The 7,135-nt window shown below is 44.6% G+C and overlaps 1 pseudogene; it reads right to left on the reverse strand.

Annotated features, from left to right (window-relative positions):
- Nucleotides 1-5,342: 5,342 nt before the first annotated feature.
- LOC101005003 lies at nt 5,343-6,899 on the reverse strand (annotated as a pseudogene).
- Between the last annotated feature and the right edge of the window lie 236 nt (nt 6,900-7,135).

A 7,135-nucleotide genomic window follows, 5' to 3' on the forward strand; every position in this document is an offset into this window, starting at 1 on the left:
TAGGGGCGGGATAATGTCATAGAGCTATGGCAGAGACTGCTATTTGCCTACCTGGCAATTATTCACCTTGAAATTATTGCTTAGGTAAGGAACTTTGATTTTATTTCGTGTGAATAAATCCCCCACCTAACAAATTACATTGCCCAGCTTCCCTTGATGCCAGGCCAGGGCACGTGCTAGCCAAAGAGATGTAAGTAAAAATGTGGAACTTGGAAATAAATTATCTTAGCAGAAGCTGAATCTGGAAGTCACGCGTTTTTCGTTCTTTTCCTGCTTGTTGCCCCGAATGCAGACGTGGTGGTTGAAGCTCCAGCAGTCACACTGGGCTCTGAGTGATATTCAGGTGAAGCCTCTAAGCGAGAACGATGGAGCAGAAAGAATGAAATACCCTGGGTTCCCGAAGATTTTCTGGAAAGTCCTTATCAGTCCTGGACTAGCCACCTGTGGAGCTTTTCTGTGTGAGAAAACAAACACCTGTGTGTTTAAGCCATGATTGTATTGGATTTTCTTTTACATGCGGTTGAATGTTATATGAACTGATATAAAAGGGAACAGAGTCAATGGCAAAGAAAAGAGAGGCCAGAAGGTGAACTTGTCAGTTGCAAATAGGGCCAGGAAATTAGAGCTTGCTGGAGGTTAAAAGACACGCAATCAGGAGGAAGGTACTTCTGATACATGTGACTGAATGGCTATCAAGGTGATGTCCTCAAATCCACCTTCCTTTAAAAACCCCTTGTTCCTTTAAGATCAAATTGAAATGCATCGGTCCCCACCCCATCTGCCTCACCTACCATGGGAAGTCTGTGCCTGCCGCCATCTCCAGAGCGTCTCCTGGAGGGTTCCACCATGGTCCCTGCTCACTTCTTGTTCAGAATCCCTGGCCTGAGGACCTCTCAGGGGCCAGGCAGCAATTTGCCCCTTTCTTCTTCTTCACCTCCTCACCCTGGACTCACCTCCTGCCTCATCCCACAGAACTTCTCTAACACAAGGCGATTTCAGCAGAGTGAGGTTTTGAAGTGCAACAGAACACACCCCCGTTGTACAATTTCTCCACCTACAACTACAAAGAAATCACATTCATGTGTGTGTGTATGTGTGTGTGTGTGTGTGTGTGTGTGTGTGTGTAGTAGAGACAGGGTTTCACCATGCTGACCAGGCTGGTCTCGAACTCCTGACCTCCAGTGATCCGTCAGCTTCAGCCTCCCAAAGTGCTGGGATCACAGGCATGAGGCACCGCGCCTGGACAAGAAACCACGTTCTACACCAGTTCCCTCATGGCTCGACCTCCCGCCGTTTTGCTTGAACCCCTCTCCCTGCCAAGACCCTGTCCTCTCCTCTGTCAACTCTCCCGTCCAGTCCAGGCCATCTCACAACCTCATCTTCCCAGCTTCTCTATTAGGGAAAAATTTAAGGGTTGCATCATTACTTTAAAAAATATTCTCATGAGCAGGGAAATTTGGTTTTCTTTGTTGTAACCCTTGCCTATGGAGTTTACCTGCAGGAGAACTCATCAGAGCCAAAGGGCTCATATGGTGTTTTACAAAACAAAAGGGACCTGAATCCGAAATCTCCATCCTGGCAACATGAAAGAACAGGTTAAAGCTTTGAAATGAAGGTTTCTTTTAACTGGAGTCAGATCTCAGACTTGGGCAGTTTCACTCTCCCTCTAAGTGGAAGCAGTCAGTGGAACATTGTTGTTTTCATATGGCCAGAGCAGGGGCCCAGGACTCGTGATTCCTATTTCTCTTCCTGATACACATGATAAAGTGTTAATATTGCTTAGACAGTAAACCCTTGCACATTAATAATTAATTAACATCCTCATAGAAAAGTAGCCATACAAGTTATTCAAAAAAGAAAACATACATATGGGCAATTACTTAATTACTTATTATTTTATTTATTTCTTTATTTATTTTTGAGACGGAGTTTCGCCCCTGTTGCCCAGGCTGAGTGCAATGGCACGACCTTGGCTCACTGCAACCTCTGCCTCCCAGGTTCTCATAGTTGGGATTACAGGCGTGCGCCACCATGTCTGGCTAATTTTTTGTATTTTTAGTAGAAATGGGGTTTCACCGTGTTGGCCAGGCTGCTATCGAACTCCTGACCTCAAGTGATCCACCCGCCTCGGCCTCCCAAAGTGCTGGGACTACAGGCATGAGCCACCGTGCCTGGCCCAATTATTATTATTTTGAGAGGGAGTTTCATTCTTGTTGTCCAGGCTGGAGTGCAATGGCAAGATCTCAGCTCACTGCAACCTCTGCCTCCTGGGTTCAAGCCATTCTCCTGCCTCAGCTTCCCCAGTACCTGGGATTACAGGCATGTGCCACCCCACCTATCTAATTTTTTGTATTTTTAGTAGAGAGGGGGTTTCACTATGTTGACCGGGCTAGTCTCGAACTCCCGACCTTGTGATGCACCCGCCTCAGCCTCCCAAGGTGCTGCGATTACAGGCGTGAGCCACCACGCCAGACTGAATTTATTACTTAACATCTCTTAGCATTATGCAATACAAAATGCAAATGTAATAACTATGTATACTTTTTATTATAATGTTAGCAAAGGCAACACTTTATTATAATGTCGACAATATGTCAATGTGGGTGAGAGTGGAGAGGAAGTAGCTATTCTCATACACTGGTAGTGCACATTCTTTTTTCGGCTTGTCTCCACCTGCCTCCCAGGCCTCTGGGGGCTTGCAAAAGCTCCAGATACCACAAGAGTAGCTTTACTTCTTAGGACTGCAGCTCATCTTGGCTTCCCCTCTGAAGGCCAGCCTCTGGCATGTGGATCTAGCTTCCCTAGCAGCTGCCCTCTACCTGCAAGGAAAGGGAAGTTAGCACCCCATGCTCGATGGGAGACAACAGCTGGTCATTTCTCCCCCTCATTTTTTCTAACAGACTGTTCCAAGGCACAGTGGTTCCCTATGACATCTCCAGAAACACTCTCATTGCAAAGCAACTGAGTTTTTGCAAGAAGCTATGACCAGCTGTGTAAAACATTTCTTTAATTTGCTCTCTTTCCTTCTTATTTCCTTTTTTCCCTCTTTCTTGCTCTCTCAAGACAGCAAACCCCCAATAACTATTCACATGTAAGCTATGTATCAGACTCAGTTTTCTAAGACACCAGAAAGATGGTAAAGTAATATAACTTTTTTGGAGGACAGTTTGGCAAAACACATCAAATTGTAAAAGAATGTATGTACTTTTTACTGTGGTAAAATATAAATAACATAAAATCTACCATTGTAACTGTTTTAAGTGTATAGTGCAGTGGCATTAAGTACGTTCACACCGTCGTGCAGTCATCACCGCCATCTAGAGCTTTTTCATCATGGCAAACTGAAACTCTGTACCCATTAAGCAACAGCTCCCCTTTCTTCCTTCCCTCTAGCCCCTGGTAAGCACCAGTCTACTTCCTGTCTCTAGGAATCTGACCACTCCAGGTGCCTCAGATAAGTGAAACCACAGAGTATTTGTCCTGCTGTGTCTGGCTTACTTCACTTGGCATTCTGTCTTTAAAGTTCATCCATGTTGTACCATAACGTGTCAGAATTCCCTTCCTCCTTCGTAAGTCTGAATAATATTCGATTATGTATATATATATGTGTGTGTGTGTGTGTGTGTGCACGCACTACAATTTGTTTTTGTTTTTGAGATGGAGTTTCCCTCTTATTGCCCAGGCTGGAGTGCAATGGCACAATTTCGACTCACTGCAACCTCTGCCTCCCGAGTTCTGTCTATCACATTAAGCATTCTCACCCTGCAGAGAGAAAGAGAGAGAGAAGAGATGGCCAAAAAGAGTAATCCTCGGGGCCCTCTTCCTTGTGGGTGAAAACAGAACGTGTTTATCACTCCTGTGACTACGTTATGCTGTATGCCAAAGAGAGAATCTGTGAGTGGACCTAATCTAACCACACAAACCCTTTAAGCTTAGAAAGCTTTCTCAGGCTGGTGGTAGAAGGAAAGTCAAAGAGATTTGAAGCATAAGAACAGCTCACTGTTGATGGCTTGAAGATAGAAGAGATCACATGTGAGGAGGACCAGAGAGTGGCTTCTAGGAGCTGAGAGCAATCGCAAGACAACATTTAGCATGGAAATGGGGACTTTCACCCTGTAGCCATGTGGAACTGAGTTCTTCCAGTGAGCTGAATGAGGCTGAACGCAGATTCTCCCCGTTTCCAGAGAAGAACCCAGCCTTTGAGACCCTAAGCAGGGAACCCAAATGAGCTCACCTAGACTTCTGACCTTATTAACTGTGAGTTAATAAATGAGTGTTCTTTTAAGCTGCTGGTTTGTGACAATTTGTTACACACAACAGAATATGAATACAATAACCTATTTATCCTATCACTATTTAAACAGCACTAGCTACTGGGATTCCACTGAGCCTGTTTTCTCATGTATAAAACAGGAACACTAACACTAGATGGGTTAAATGAGACAATGAATGTAGAAAAAAACTTTGTAGATTGTAAAGTGTTAAAGAAAATTGTGAACTATTCTTGTTACCATTACTGAGCATGTACTTGAACTGGGCCCAGTTGGTGGCCTGGTGTCATCATTTTTTACCCATTAAGAGTGGGCATGCTGGGCGCGGTGGCTCACGCCTGTAATCCCAGCACTTTGGGAGGCGGAGGCAGGTGGATCATGAGGTCAGGAGATCGAGACCAAACTGTTGCTATTAAAAAAAAAAAACTGATAGGCTGGGCACAGTGGCTCATGCCTATAATCCCAGCACTTTGGGAGGCCGAGGTGGATGGATCATTTGAGATCAGGAGTTTGAAAGCAACCTGACCAACATGGTAAAATGCAGTCTCTACTAAAAAATACAAAAAGAATTAACTGGGCATGGTGGTGCATGCCTGTAGTCCCAGCTACTGGTGAGGCTGAGGCAGGAGAATCGTTTGAACCCCAGAGGCAGAGGTTTCAGTGAGCCAAGATAGCGCCACTGCACTCCTGCCTGGGTGACAGAGCAAGACTTGGTCTCAAAACAACAACAACAACAAAAACAAACAAATAAAAACCTTGATAATACCAAATATAAGTGAGGATGTGAAGCTACTAGAAATCTTGGAATTTTAGGCTGGCCGTGGTGGCTCACTCCTGTAATCCTAGCACTTCGGGAGGCCAAGGTGGGCAGATCACGAGGTCAGGGGATTGAGACCATCCTGGCTAACACGGTGAAACCCCGTCTCCACTAAAAATACAAAAAATTAGCCGGGCGTGGTGGCAGGCGCCTGTAGTCCCAGCTACTCAGGAGGCTGAGGCAGGAGAATGGCGTGAACCCAGGAAGCGGAGCCTGCAGTGAGCAGAGATCACGCCACTGCACTCCAGCCTGGGTGACAGAGCGAGACTCCATCTCAAAAAAAAAAAAAAAAGAAATCTTGGAATTTTATATTGTTGATGGGAATATCACTTTGGAAAGTACTTTTGCAGCTTCTTAAAGAGTTCATATATACTCACAATGCAATTGAGAAATCCAGCTCCACACAAAGATTTGCACTTGATGTTCATAACAGGTTTATGCATAAGAGCCAAAAACTGTGGGTCATCTAAATCAGTAAATAAGTAGAGGTATACTTATACAATGGAAAGCTTTTCAGCTATCAAAAAGAATGGCCTACTGACTCTCAGAATGGATGAATCTCAATAGCATTATGTAAAGTGAAAGAAAAGAAGATAAAGACAAAACACTGTATAATTCCATTTATTTGTTCATTCATTTTTTCTGTTGGAACCTTTTACTCTGTTTTGTTGATGCTTAAGGAAAACAGTCTTGCCCATAACTTACTGTGGCCTGGAGTCATGACACCAACTTATTGTGACCAATTACGAAAGAGGCTAAACCGCATTCTTCTTAGAAGGTCTATTCAGTTAATAAATGGCACTTAACTGATGGTTTTCTTCATATAACCTCTAACAAGAACTCCTAAGTTGCACTGATTATGCCCCAAGCGGTAAGGGACCGATGGTAATTCAGATGAGCACCTCTGAAAAGATTGATCAGTTTTCTGTCCCATTCCGGACAGACGTTTTGGAAAACCTTGAGGAAAGACTGAAATTCCCCACCAGTCTGAGGCTGCGTGCTAGCTTTTACAACATTAACTAGAAAAAACAAGAATCCCAACATGGCACCCAATAGACTTCCACAGAGAAAATCATTGACCAAATGAGCACTGGGAGTCGTTGCGGTAGACAGATGCTCCTTAAAGGCACCTCCAGGCCAAAAAAAAAGAAAAAAAGACATTGCTGAGTCCATTCCGGAAAAGAATGGGCAGCAAGCCTCAACAACGCTCCCCAATTCCATGGAATTTAAGTGCCTTGAAAGGCTTATAAGTGCTGGTAAATGTGTCATGATGCCTGTGGCCTTGAAGCAATGTCTGAACTCCTTCCAGTGGAGTGAAAATTGCTTCTGTTGTCCCTGCAAGCACTGCTGCCACGACACGGGTTGCAAACTCTAGAGCACTGACACACTTGTGGAGAAGGCAGGATAAATCCTCCTACAGATCAACGTAAGTGCAAGTCTAGTTATCTTTTACATCAATGAGGGAAGGATTCCAGGATACAAGTTTCGAAATCCATCCCTTCTCAACTGCAGTATTGCATCCCGGGTTTTGATGGCATACAGCTGTTGTTGAAAGAGGACCTTCTGAATGGGAAATGTGATTACTACGTGTTGAAGGCTGCACAGCAGCCACACAAGTCATGCTTCATTTCACCAACATTTATAATATGAGGTGATATATCTTGTTTTGAAGATGTTAGTATTGGTGGCCTCTTTTCATGAGCTTCTGAATCCATCATGTTGCTTAAGATCTTTCTGGGGCTGGGCACGGTGGCTCATGCCTGTAATCCCAGCACTTTGGGAGGCCGAGGTGGGTGGATTGCATGAGGTCAGGAGTTTGAGACCAGTCTGGCCAACATGGTGAAACCTTGTCTCTACTAAAAATACAACAAAATTAGCCAGGTGTGGTGGGGAGCACCTGTAATCCTAGCTACTTGGGAGGCTGAGGCAGGGGAACTGCTTGAACCAGGGAGGTGGAGGTTGCAGTGAGCCGAGATCGCGCCACTGCACTCCAGCCTGGACGACAGAGTGATAATCCGTCTCAGGAAAAAAAAAAAAAATTTGTTTG

The sequence above is a fragment of the Papio anubis genome, chromosome 19 (assembly GCF_008728515.1).
Source record: "Papio anubis isolate 15944 chromosome 19, Panubis1.0, whole genome shotgun sequence".
Taxonomy (NCBI): Eukaryota; Metazoa; Chordata; class Mammalia; order Primates; family Cercopithecidae; genus Papio; species Papio anubis.